The 13,762-nt window shown below is 42.4% G+C and overlaps 1 protein-coding gene across 2 annotated transcripts in view; it reads right to left on the bottom strand.

The window, feature by feature from the left end:
- Positions 1–6,119, bottom strand: part of MAPKAP1 (MAPK associated protein 1) — a 236,967-nt gene extending 230,848 nt beyond the window's left edge. For both annotated transcript variants that reach the window (XM_067743307.1, XM_067743308.1), the window contains exon 1: positions 5,865–6,119. The gene's annotated coding sequence lies outside the window, so the exon portion shown is untranslated. The remainder of the gene's footprint in view (positions 1–5,864) is intronic.
- Positions 6,120–13,762: the final 7,643 nt, after the last annotated feature.

The raw sequence follows: 13,762 nt of genomic DNA, 5'->3' as shown, positions 1-13,762 counted from the left end.
AGGAGCTCATAAGAGAGGACTCGCTTTCAATGCCACCATATACACAACATCACCTTCTTTGGATGAAGACCGGCTTTTGGTGTGGTTGGTGGGGGTTCATCTCGCTTGCCCCATGATCTCTTCCGTTCCACACTATTGTACAGTATCCACTTTTCATCGCCCGTCACAATTTGTTTTAAAAACGGAATGTTTTCATTACATTTCAGTAGAGAATCACATGCAGAAATATGGTCAAGAGGTTTTTTTCACTTAACTTATGTGGAACCCAAACATCAAAGTGATTCACATAACCAAGCTGGTGCAAATGATTTTCAACGCTTGATGTGGATATTTTGAGTATGTCGGCTATCTCCCGTGTGGTATAACGTTGATTGTTCTCAATGAATGTCTCAATTTGATCGTTATCAACTTCAAATGGTCTACCTGACGGTGGTGCATCGTCCAGCGAGAAATCTCCAGAATGAAACTTCACAAACCACTTTTGACACATTCGATCAGTCACAGCATCTTCTTCATACACTGCACAAATCTTTTTTTGCGTTTCAGTTGCATTTTCACCTTTCTTGAAATAATAAAGCATAATATGCCGAAAATGTTGCTTTTTATCTTCCATCTTCAATATTAAAATGGCTACACAAAAATTCACCAATTTTAAGTTTTTTCTTAAATGCACGCTGATATGATAGCTGTCACAATACAATCTAACAAAATTGTTTCGAATGAAGTTAAAGACAACTAAGTGCTACTACAGCCATCATACAGAAAAACCAAATGAACTTTTTGGCCAACCCAATATAACTTCAGATCACCTGTATTAGGGAAAACTTTTTGGTCAAAATGATGTGCACTAGCTCTACCCATATTTCTCAATTACAAGTTAATTTAAAGGATTTTTTATTGAAAAGTAATTTATGTTTATCAGAGAGTATTTTGGAAAACAGAAAAGAGCATAAAGACCTATAATCTAACCACCTGTTTTTTTCTTTGTGTGTTTGACATTAATTGAGACCATACTTTAGTTTTATATCCTTCTTTCACTTCATATTATATGATGAGCATATTAAGTCACTAAAATTCTTCTAAAACATCTAAAATGCTTGTACAACATTTGCATTCTATGGCTTTTCCATTTCTCTTACCTCTTTGTTGACTACTAAAGTTGTTTCTAATTTTTGCTATTATAAATACTTCCACAGTGAACACCTTTGAACATGAATATTTTTCTACATTTCTGATTATTTCTTTAACAAAGATTCTTGATTAAAAAAAAAAAACAAAAAAACCCTAGGGCTCCCCTGGTGGCGCAGTGGTTGAGAGTTCGCCTGCCGATGCAGGGGTCGTGCCCGGGTCCGGGAAGATCCCACATGCCGCGGAGCGGCTGGGCCCGTGAGCCGTGGCTGCTGAGCCTGCACGTCCGGAGCCTGTGCTCCGCAACGGGAGAGGCCACAACAGTGAGAGGCCCACGTACCGCAAAAAAAAAAGAAAGAAAAGAAAAAGAGAGAAGCAGCATTTTAGATCTGAACTGTTCTCCACTGGAGTCTGCCAGTAATCAGTTGTGCAGCTTTAAGCATGTCAATTAGAATCAGAAAGCTTGGCATCCTGAAAAGACCTCACCAAGACTTCAATCGTGCTCCCTCATTATCATCCAGATGGCAAAAAAGATACAAAGATACTTGTAAGTGACTTGACCAAAACCAGAAGGCTGTTAGTGGCATACCTGCATTCAGAATTCAAGTCCCTCTCAGTCTAGTGCACTTTCTACTAAACTGTAATTCACTGGGCACCAATTTCTTCATCTCAAGAGGTTATGATAACCCCCCTTGTTCACTTCATGTACTGTAGAGAGTACCAAAGGAAACAAGAGATCTGGCAGCATTTAAAGTGCTAAGGGCACAAAAGTATTACAAGGTCATCATCACCTCATCCAAACCCCATCCCTCCAGAAATTCAGTCTGATCATACAGTAAAAGCATTTACCCTGCCACTTCCCCAAAGATATCAGTATGAGTGAAATACAACACCCCCTCACTCTAGCAATTTACCAGTAGATTTCTGATCAATAATCACAACAGGCATTGTACCTCCTGCTTTGAACAGTGGGTATCAAAATTTCAGTGAGCAGGTAGGTCAGAGTTCACAATCAGGCAGCCTAAGACTGTACACAGCCCACAAATGTGTTTTGGTCTACATGATAATTTTTTTAAGGGCAGTTTTTTAAACTAAATACATTAAAATCCAGATTTCCGGCATCTCTTGAAAACAATCGGAAGATCTAGAGATACTGGGTCCTCTTCCTCACATGGCGACAAGCAACTGGAGCTGAGTAGTGACTGCTGCCTTCAGACTGACTGGTCATGGGCCCTCCAGTTCACAAGATCTGTCCTACTCTATATTACATCATGGGCATTTGAGTTGGAGACTCCTGAGGTAGAGTTCAAAAGAGAACTAAATTAATAAATATTTGTTTACTCTTTTGGCCAACTTTTTTTTTTTTTTTTGCATTATCAACTCACTAGCTGTATGACTCTTGGGTAACACACTGAACCACTAAGGCTTAGGCTACTCGTGTTAAATTGGTAATACCCTAGCTCACAGAATCATAAAGACTGAAGGAAATAAGGTATACAGAAACATTTAACGATGACTGTAAGCACTCAATTACTTTAACACAAGCTAAAATGTGCTAACTTTTGAGTGAAAAACTTCAAACTCACAGAAAACACAAGGTCAGGGTACCTCCCATAAGAGAAACAATGTAATGTGACAGAATTCTTTGTCATAATAATTTGACATCTATTGCTGCGTCCTTAACAATAAGGCCTACACATCAAAATAACAGATTTACAGCAAATTCAGCTGAAGCACATATAATCTACTGAACTGCAATAGTTTCTAAAGTCTTCAGTTATGAGTCAATAAGCAAAACAAACACCCCACTTAAGTATATATATTTAACGAGACAGATGAGGTGATGAGTTCCCTGAGCGCAGAAGCCATGTTCATTCCTCATTATTCCTACTGCCCAGCATGGTGATGGGCACGTTGAAGCTAGGGCTCAAGGGCTAGCTCCTCTCCGAAGCCACAAAGATACAACATGGCGTAGTACCAAAGAGTGGAGTTACCAAAGTCTGGCAGATAATCCCCTCTACTCTCAGCTCCAACAACTGCATAAACTAAAGGAATTCATTTAACCTCTGTGCTCTAGTTTCCTCATCTGTAAAATCAGAATGGTAATAACACCATCCTGTAGAGGAATGAATGAGAATGCATTTAACACAATGCTGGCACACAGTAAGTGCTCATTAGCTACCGTTATCAGTGTTTCCTCCTTTGTGCTCCACAGCACCCTGTGGGGACTGCTATCTTAGTACCTACTATGCTTTACTATGGTTCACCTGCACAAACATGTCTGCCCCATGGGAGTGTCGACAACCTCAGGGTGGGGACCTGGTTATACTCCTTTTTATCCCTGGGTCTAACATTTTCCCTGGCACAGCTGAATGAATCATAGATCTTCAAGGTATTTATTAACAGGAAAGGTTATGAGCAGAAACGGGAAGTGACCTCTCTTGCCCAACACACACGCCCTGACTCTGACCCCCTCCTGACCCTCCAACTTTACTTCCCAGTATTCCCACTGAAAGAAGCAATGGTTTGATTTATTCAGGCTGGTCTACTCACTACTCTAAAACCATGCCGCAGGCATTGCATCTTTGCATCTCACAGCTATTTTCAGGGGAACCTTGCCACAAATCAGGCCCTTTACCCACATTAGCTCACAACACTTCATGAAGTCTCTATCATCCCCCATCTCAAACTATACTTGAAGGAAATGATACTTAGAATTAAGAAACTTGCCAAAGGTCACATATCTAGTAAGAGGAAGGACCAAGAATTGAAGCCAGCATCCATGGTTGTTCTCTACAGAACGTCTGGTCCACTCATTCAACGTTGAGCTGACCCACCTACTACCTTCTTGCCTTGGAAGATTAAGGTCTTCTCTACATTTAAAGGACTATCTGACATTCATATTGACATTGATATTTTTTCTCTTGTATACCTGTTTCAATATGTATTTGCATACAGAGAGCTATGGTGTGAGAAAAGAAAAACACATAATGGAAAAGGCACAGATGTAGGCATAAGACAGACCTGGGTTTGAATCCTGGCTGTCTCATACCAGATGTGTAATTTATCCTGAGCCTTCCTAATCTGTGAATTGAGGTTAAAATGATTAAACAAGAGAAACCTAATATAATCTCCAGTATAGTAAATAACAAAGCTTAGTTAACCCCACATTATGAAACATTACCTGGACATAGTACACTCCTCAAAAGTGAATAATGCCCCCTCTTCTGTGCTACCACTGGATCACAGAAAGAACTCTCCCACAGTGTACATACCATTATGTGTTCGAATTATTTCCTTATCTCACTCACTAAATTGAGCAGACAAGAACTGAGTCTTATTTATCTCTACATTGTCTAGCATGGTACCTGGTATATATCCATACTCAGTAGATGTTTGCTAAGTGAAATAATTGTAGATATAATAATGAGTGTTTATAGGATTCTAGAAAAGAAATCATTTCCAGCTGAGATTGCCCTGAACTGGTTGAGGGAAGGCCAATTTCAGCTGGGCCGTGGTAACATCTCAATAGGTGGGAACAGAAAAGGAGAAATCTAGGCAGAGAGAAAGTCCTACAAAAAAACAACAAACAAAGGAAACAACAAAGGCATCTAGGTCCTACTTAACCAGAGTAAAGGATCTGGGTAGGGGGCCTTTCGAAGCGTAGCTGGAAAGTTAGCCAGGAGCCAGGAGGTGTAGAGGAATGTGAGTACACTCAGGCATCACAGGAGATGAAGGAAGGTATGAACACAAAGCTGAATGGGAAAGGGGCCGCCTGCATGCCTCACAGGCCCCAGCAACCTTGCAAATGTGTAAACTGAAAAAGATAAAACAAATATCAATACTTCATCAACAACTCTTTCAGCGTTTACTGAGCATCTTGTGCGAGCTCACAGAATATGAAGAATAAAACATGGTGCCTTCTTTTCTGCTGTTTTAAATTAGGAATCCACCCCTTCTGCTTGTCAAAATATTGATAGAATGAGAACGTTGACTTCGCTTTAACCGATGTTTGTAAACACCTGTCTCCATTTGACTGTTCACGCATGGGGAAGTTTTGAACTTTGCTGGTTTTGGTTTATAACATGATGCTTTTGCACAGTGCCAGGTATTGGGAGAGGCTTCAAAAATCACTTCATTCAGAATGAAAATTGAGCCAATCTCTGAGTCAACTTTCGGGTCTCCGGTTAAAGTAATGCTCTTGCTTAAACTAAAATGATTTTTTTTTTCCCCAGCCTTAAACAGATTTGGAAGACTCTATGCCACTCCCATAAACAAAAGGCTGAAACAAAGTTCCAGCAGCACTCTGGCTAGAAAAAAACAGTTCTGCGAGGCTGTTTACCCCTTTGGGGCAATGGAGCTAAGGGGAGCTGGGAAACAGGGACTGCACAGACAATGCTTTAAAAACTTGATTTTCTCGTTATGAAGATTAAGACACCTAGATGTTGCCGAGGGTACAGCCAGAAACTGCCAGAGTCAACAGTACCCTCCCCAAACCCCAATTCTACCAAGTCCACTAGTTTCTACTCCCCCAAATCACACACCCAGCTGTCAGGCTCATAGCTGCCTCCACGAAAGGGCCAGAAAACGGATGCTCAAGGGAGACCAGAGCAAGGGCCAGACAGGCTGCCCGCTGGGCAGCGCCGAGCGCGGGGGAGTGAGGAAGGCCGCCAGGCTCCTCGGGTGGGCTGCCGGAGGTAGCGAGCGAAGGAGCTAGAGGCTGGGGCAACCTTTACCTGAAGCTGCTGCCACACTACGGGCCGGGTCGGCCCTGGGACACGTTCCTGAGGGGATGGCTCGGCTCCCCCGCGCCTCCCGGCCCCTGCCCGAGCTCCGCACTCTCGGAATCCTCGGGGACTGGCGCTCCTCCCGGCCGGCTCAGCAGCCGCTTTCCGGGCTCGCCTTCATGCCCCTGCCGCTCACCGCCGCTCGCCAGCTGAGCAGCAGCCCTGTTGGCCCCGAGCCCCGCCACGACCCGGAACCGCACTCCGCACACCGGAAGTCCCTGACCGGGAAGAAGCCGTTGGCTGGGGACGTAGCGCGCAAGCCCCAGAGCCAAGAGCAAGGAGGGAAGCCCTCACGGGGGGCGGGGCCGAACGGGAGGCCGTGCGCGTGCGCACCACTTCCCCGCCTCCGGCCAAGGCCTGGGTGGGAGGTGAGCTGGGAGTCTGGCAATGTACGTTGACCTCCGCGTTTGGGTTGGGTAGAAATCAGCGTCAGCCTTCTCCTTCGAATTTCTTCCTCTCTCTCCCTGCTTCCACGGAAAAAAGCCTTTGGTTCCTCCAGAAATGAGTGATGAGGAAGACCTGGGTTTAAATGCCAACTCTAACCTGCTGTGTATCCTAGGACAAGACACCTCCCTTCTCTGACCCATCCATACAGTGGTTCCAATTTTAAGTATTGCTGTGAGAATCGAATGGGATGATGCTCTAAAAACACTCAGCACACTGCCAGACACTTAATAAACTTAGTAAATGTTAGTCATTCTTATCTGTAAAATGGAGATAATTATCTTCCCAGAACTGCAGGGAGCTTTCCATGAGATATGTGGACCCGACGCAAACAGGAGCTCATTGTTGGTGATCTCTCTCCCTCTCTCAGGGAATCAGTGGGAGAAACTAGTGTGAAGGGGAAAGAAGGACTCGAGCAGTGCAATGATATCCCTCCTACCTGAGAGGTAGTCTGGAACGTCTCTCTTAAAAATGCACCTTAGCAAAAGAAAGAAAAAAAAAATCAAGGCTGAATTTCAGCCAAGGGGGGATGTTACCCAATATTAAAGTCACCTACAAATACACCATGGATCCACCCCCTTGTATTCAAATATATGATTGACGTCTTAGCTCACATGGAGAAAAAGAAATGCACCTTACCACTCAAATGTGCTTTCTGCACACACACCACCCCAGTTTCATCAGGGGCTTGTTGGAGGTGCTCTGCCAAAGCAAGGGTGTGAACAAGGTTGGATATTCTGTTTTCTGAGGTCACCAGTTTATCTGTCCCCTCCTAAATATGAATCTTCATTTTCACTTGTCTCTTGACCTCCAGTCTGAAGCACAGTTGCCTGATTGTAAAAAACTCAACTGGACCCACTAAGCTTTCTCTCTACAGGTTCTAAGGAGTAAATACCCACTCTACCACTTACAGTTTTTATCACTTCATCTCTCTAAGTTGCCTCTCTAAATTTCCTTATCTGTAAAATGGGCATGACAAAAGTTCTAATTAACCTCACTGGGGGGTTTGTGGGGATTAAATGAGCTAATACATATAGCTCACAAAGAATAGAGCCCGGCATGTAGCTAACATTTACTAATATTTGCATAAAATGCCTACCACTATTACTACACGTCAGTCAGTAAACAGATACTTATTGAGTACCTATGTATTAAGCCTATCCTAGGCACTGGAGATTTAGTGGTGAAAAAGCCAGATAGGGACTCCACCCTAAAGAAGCTTACAGTAAAGTCTGACTATGAATTTGAAATAGTCACTGCAGTAAGTTGGAGTGCAGGGAAATATGATAAGGTTTCAGGAACACTGAGGGCCCCATTGAGAATGGAGACTCTGAATTTATGGTGATACTAATATGATGGTTGTTTGATTTTTCTATAGTTAGTTTGAACAATTAAGATACAGGCACACAAAAAAATGAGCAATTGGGTTAATCCCAGGAAGACAGTTTGCCAGACAGGTGTGATGGGGTCAAGGAGTTTAAGATCTCAGCTTTTAAGAGTGCTTAAAACAAAAGGCACAGGATGGATGCTCAAGATGTTAAGTAAGAGAATTCTGGAAATGCTCATGACACTGGCCTGAAGGTCCCCAAACAGGTGTAATGGAAGTCACTGATGGTACCAGGCAGAAAGATGGAGGGTATCCTAAGAGATGGGCGCCTTGAACAACATCAGATGAAGAGCCATCCGAGAGTGGGGTCCTGGCTGAAGTGCAAAGGAGGAAAAAGTTTTTGAAGATGAGACAGTGAAGGAACTGAGATGCCATGTGGCCTCAAAAGCTCTCAGGATGAGGGATGGACATGAGGTGGAAAGGAAACCAGGGGTGCTTCCCAAGCCATTCTACAACTGAGGAAGGTAGTTAGATGAGGAGAAGTGATGACAGGCCAACTGCATGGCTTAGCCTCCAAGGAGTAGGAATTGTATCAGAGAGTGGAAGTGGCTTTAAAAAGTAGAGCTTACATTGACCTATCTCTTGACCTAGGGGTGCATAGGACTAGGACCCTGACAACTGACACACTCAGAAAAATTATATTTTTACAACATACTGAATGTGCTGGGCCAGGGACTGGTTGGGGACTTTGGTAGACATGAGGGCACAGGGACCAGTACTTCAGCATACTTGTGACAATCAGGTTTTCCATACTTCAGCTCCAACTTGGAAAGGAGGTCATGATAAGAGACAGGGGTTCCTTTTCTTCTGGTCCCCAGGACTAGAATGGGAGCAATGGACAGAAGTTCAAAGACACCTACTAGGAACTTCCCTGGTGGCACAGTGGTTAAGAATCCACCTGCCAATGCAGGGGACACAGGTTCAATCCCTAGTCCGGGAAGATCCCACATTCTGCAGAGCCACTAAGCCCGTGCGCCACAACTACTGAGCCCACGTGCCACAACTACTGAAGCCCACGCACCTAGAGCCTGTGCTCTGCAACAAGAGAAGCCACCGCAATGAGAAGCCTGCACACTGCAACGAAGAGTAGCCCCTGCTCGCTGGAACTAGAGAAAGCCAGCATGCAGCAAAGAAGACCCAACGCAGCCACAAATAAAATTTTAAAAAAAAGACACCTACTAGCTGTGTGGTCTTCAACAAATGATTTGCCTTCTGTGTATCTGTCTCCTCATCTAGGTTATCGTGAACATCCACTGAGGTAATAATGCATGGAGAGCACTTGGAACAGTGCCTGGCACACAGGGAGTGTTCTGTAAACACCAGCTCCTATTGCCCGCTGCACTGAGACAGGCAGCAAGAATCAAGACCTCTTATACATTTGCTTTCCTCAAATGCAATTGCTGGTGTAATTCCTGCTCAAGCCTCAATTGCCCTTTCTCTCTCCACTCAGTAAACTCCTACTCTCTCTTTCCCTCTCTCCTTTCTTGTAAGTGGCTTAAAACAACAACCATTTATTATTTGTCAAGATTCTGTGGCTTGGTGGGTGGCTGTTCTGCCAGTCTTCTTGGCTCCCTCGTGCACATTCAGTCAGATGGCAGTTAGAATGGCTGGAAGGTCTCAGATGGCTAGAGGTGTTGGCCAGGGCACCTTGGTTTTTCTCCTTGTGGCCTCTATAGTGGCTATTTTGGGTTTCTACATAACAGAGTGGTGGGATTCTTAAAGGATAAATCCCAATGCGCTTTTAGAAAAATGTTTTTATTAAATATATATTGCCATTTTAACCATTCTAACCATTAAGTGTATATATTTTCTTTTTCTTTTTCTTTTTTTGGCTGCACCATGCAGCCTGTGGGATCTTATTCCCCAACCAGGGATCAAATCCAGGCGCTGGCAGTGAAAAAACCGAATCCTAACCACTGGAACGCCAGGGAATTCCTAAGTATATTCTTTTTTTTTTCTTTTTTACCAATACCACTGCTGCTGTGGTAGACTTTTTATTTTATTATTTATTTATTTTGGCTGCATTGGGTCTTCGTTGCTGCACACGAGCTTTCTCTAGTTGCAGCGAGCGGGGGCTACTCTTTGTTGCGGTGCTCAGGCTTCTCACTGCGGTGGCTTCTCTTGTTGCGGAGCACGGGCTCTTGGCGGGCGGGCTTCAGTAGTTGTGGCACGCGGGCTCAGTAGTTTTTGGCTCGAGGGCTCTAGAGCGCAGGCTCATCAGTTGTGGCGCACAGGCTTAGTTGCTCTGCGGCATGTGGGATCTTCCCAGACCAGGGATCGAACCTGTGTCCGCTGCATTGGCAGGTGGATTCTTAACCACTGTGCCACCAGGGAAGTCCCCCAGGTATATTCTATTCATTCTTGAAAACCAAATTCACATACTCCTTCTCCTCCTCTAGGAAGTTTTCCGAGATCACTTCTCCCTAACAGGCCACATGAAGAGCTTCATTCTCTGTGTTCAACATTTATCACATTTTCTGTTATTCTTTCAATACACATCTGTCTCTCTGACAGGCCATGAGCAAAGGAACATTTCTTTCTCTCTCTCTCTCGCTCTTTTTTTTTTAATATACTTAAAGCTTAAAACACCATAAACACTTGGTAAAATGCATGTTAAATGAAAAGTTACTCAAAACATGCACATGAAATGAAACAACTGGAAATCTTACATTGTTAAGCAGAATTCACATATGGAAAAATCCACTTTTCCAAATCTATGACAACAAGCTGAGAGTGAACATAATAAGATGAGAGGAACTTTCTTTCAAGTCCTGCCAGAGCTGTGGGAAAAGGGAGGCCCCTTCTAGTTTCTCTGCAAATGTGTGTTCTTAATATTTTATATGTGTGATTATGTTTCCCTTCTATTTTCCTAATTTTAGTTTCCTCTCTTTTTGAAATATATTTTTCCTCCCATAGGGAAAACAGGCATTTTTGCTCCTATGGTACAAAGCAATTTCAAGACAACAGTAAATTAAGTGTCAAAAATCCATTCAAACTATTTGAAAGAAGCCTCCAAGAAATGGACACTTTCAGAGCAATATAGTATTTTTTTCAAATTAAAATAACATTTCAATGTGAAGAATTTTTTAAAGCTAACATATTGCTCATAATAAGGTGAGTTTGGTGGGTGGAAGGGAAGCACAATATTAACCAACCAGAAAATCTTAAATATAACACTCTGCAGATACTATTTAAGTATAGATCAGTTCTGGGGTCTTGCAGAGATTCCCTGAGCTTTGTTCTATTGTCTTTTTGTGCTGAATATTATTTCTGGTATCCTTTTTTACATGCTTGGGGTGAAAATGAAACATCTGGCTGGTATTTTAGTATCTCTCTGGCTACATTTATGGATAAATGTAGTCCCTCCCTACATCCAGGCTCTATAACCAGCTTCTAATAGTACCTTTTCTTGCTTTAAAGGTTAGCTAGTCCTGTGAGTTCCAGCTCCTAAATTAATTGATGTTAACAGGACTTAGGATGTAAGAAAACAGACTCGTGTGCTTTGTCGAATGCAACTTCTAAGAATGCATAATTAACAGTGTCTCCATTAATATACAGTATGTTCAACACTGAGACACCGCTATCATAAATAAAGGTAGACATGGATAAATTTATAATTAAAAATGCATTAGAAATTACAAGCATAATTTATTTACTAATGTGCACTGGAATAAATTTTATGTGTAATATTTTAAAACAGGGCATTAATAAATAATAGTGAACATAAAATGTTTTTGCAGCTAAAAATATTTCATTAAATATTAGAAGTGAATTTGCTGCAGAGCTATCATTGCTATGAAGTAAAGTTTATGGAATACAATCACAATGTAGAGGACTGTTTCTTGGGTGTATTCAAAATATCAGAAACAAACAACTGTTTTTCTTTGAAAGTTGACAAGTAGGCTATTCAAAGTAGTGCCTGCAAATGTTTTAAGAATAAAAGTTTAGGATGTCCAAATAGTGAATAATTGATCATTGCTTAAAACAGCCAAGATCCTTCTGATCAAGTACATTTACAGTTTAGTACATTCCAGTCTTATCTACCTGGTTGTTTGGCCCACACTAATTTGGAGCAATTTCTCCCACCTGAGAACCCTATAGGTGTTTTTTTTCAAACTTTCTCTTCAAAACTGACCTTAGCTTGCATTGTGGTTTTGCTCTTTCAAGGGCAAACAATTCCTAGGTGCCAGGCACTCTCCTAAGAGCTCACATGTTTTCCTGACTCCACGCTCTTAACCACTTCACTCTACTGACTCTGTTATTTTAATCTTATATTTATTTCCCTTTCTGAGTGTGCACATCGGGTGTTTTCAATGAGATTGTAAGTCCCACCATACCAACCATATCTGTTTGTCTGATGCCTCTGGAAAGAGAGCTTACGTTTATGGGTAGTATTTTTTGTAGTGGGGGGACTGTTTGTTTGTTTTGTTTTTTCCAGGCAGGAACGTAGTAGGTGAATAACAATGAATGGCATCCATCATTGGTTGAGCCTTGTTCTGAACCTGGCACAGATATACCTAACGGCTTTAGAGACAATGTAATTGAATCCTCACAACAGTCCAATAAATAGATACTGTTCTTATGCCCATTTAACAAATGAGGAAACTGAGCCTCAAAAAAGTGAAGTCACTGGCTCTAGATCATACAACTAGCAACTGGCTGACTTGGAGGCCCCAAGATCTATAATTCCCCTAATAATCAGCAGCCACCGTTCCTAAAACAACCATGTCATTTCCCTAAATCATGTTGCTGTCTAGCATCTCACAATCCTTTCAGCTGGATTTTTTTTCTTCCCCCCCATTGATATCTAATCTAAGCCCTTCCTGCTCCCGTTTACAATAATTCCCTGACGTCCTGTCCTTAGTAGACAAGAACTGATCTTTAAAACACATGAGCAATATCCCTTTAGATGTTTGAAGACGGCTATTAAATTCTCCTTAACCTTCTCTTCTCCATGATACGGTATTAGTAACCCCACTTCTTTTAGCCTTTTCTCACAGGGACTCCTTCTAAAGTATTCCACACCCTGAGCCACACTCCTAGAGAGTGGTTTCTGATTTTCCATATCACAATTCATTATCGTCACTTTCAAAGAGCATTTATTAAGCTCCCACACGTGCATGTGACCTCTGCTGGAATTTATACAAGCCAGGAAAGCAAAAGAAGATATCTTGATGGAATCACTCTAAGAAGATGTCTGGGTCCCCAAATAGTGTTCTTTTAAATCCTTCCTGTTACTCCATCATCTTCCCACCTCACCTACCTCATGAGGGGATGATTTACTAAACTAGAAGCAACCTGAGGCAGAGACATATTTCAGTCATCATAGCATCCCTGATGGCTGGAAGAGGAGGAACAAAATAGTAGATGCTCATTATAAATTTGTATTACAGTAGATAAGGATTACCCTTGATAATCTGTCCTAGGCTAACATGCTCCTTCACACATGTTGGGTGACCTTAGTTAGAATAATTATCTCTGCATCGATGGTCCAGAAAAATTGTAATGTGTGTTCAGTATTTCCTGAATGAAAATTAAACGAAGTGGTTGTTGGGACTTCCCTGGTGGTCCAGTGGGTAAGGCTCCGCACTCTCAATGCAAGGGCTCTGGGTTCCATCCCTGGTTGGGGAACTAGATCCCGCATGCATGCCGCAACTAAGAAGTCCGCATGCCGCAGTGAAGATCCCGCGTGCTGCAACTAAGACCTGGTGCAGCCAAAATAAATAAATAAAACACTTAAATAAATACATATTTTTTAAAAAATGAAGTAACTGTTGAATGTGTGAATACTGTCACCCAAATGACTTTGAGCAAAAACAGTGCCTACAACAGTCATGAACAAATGTCAGCTCAGAATTAAAAAGACAAAACAAAACAAAAAAACAGGCAGCCTGAAGGCTGAAACCAGCCCCCACCGTCTTGGCCTGCTGAGGGCTTTTCTTCTTCCCTTGAAAAATTGAAAAGATGTGGCAACGTTGGGTCCACAGCCTACTTGTCAACAATCAGGTGAGTAGTG

This window comes from Pseudorca crassidens, chromosome 7 (assembly GCF_039906515.1).
Source record: "Pseudorca crassidens isolate mPseCra1 chromosome 7, mPseCra1.hap1, whole genome shotgun sequence".
NCBI lineage: Eukaryota > Metazoa > Chordata > Mammalia > Artiodactyla > Delphinidae > Pseudorca > Pseudorca crassidens.
Note: the sequence above shows the minus strand (reverse complement) of the source record. Positions and strands in the feature narration are given on the sequence as shown.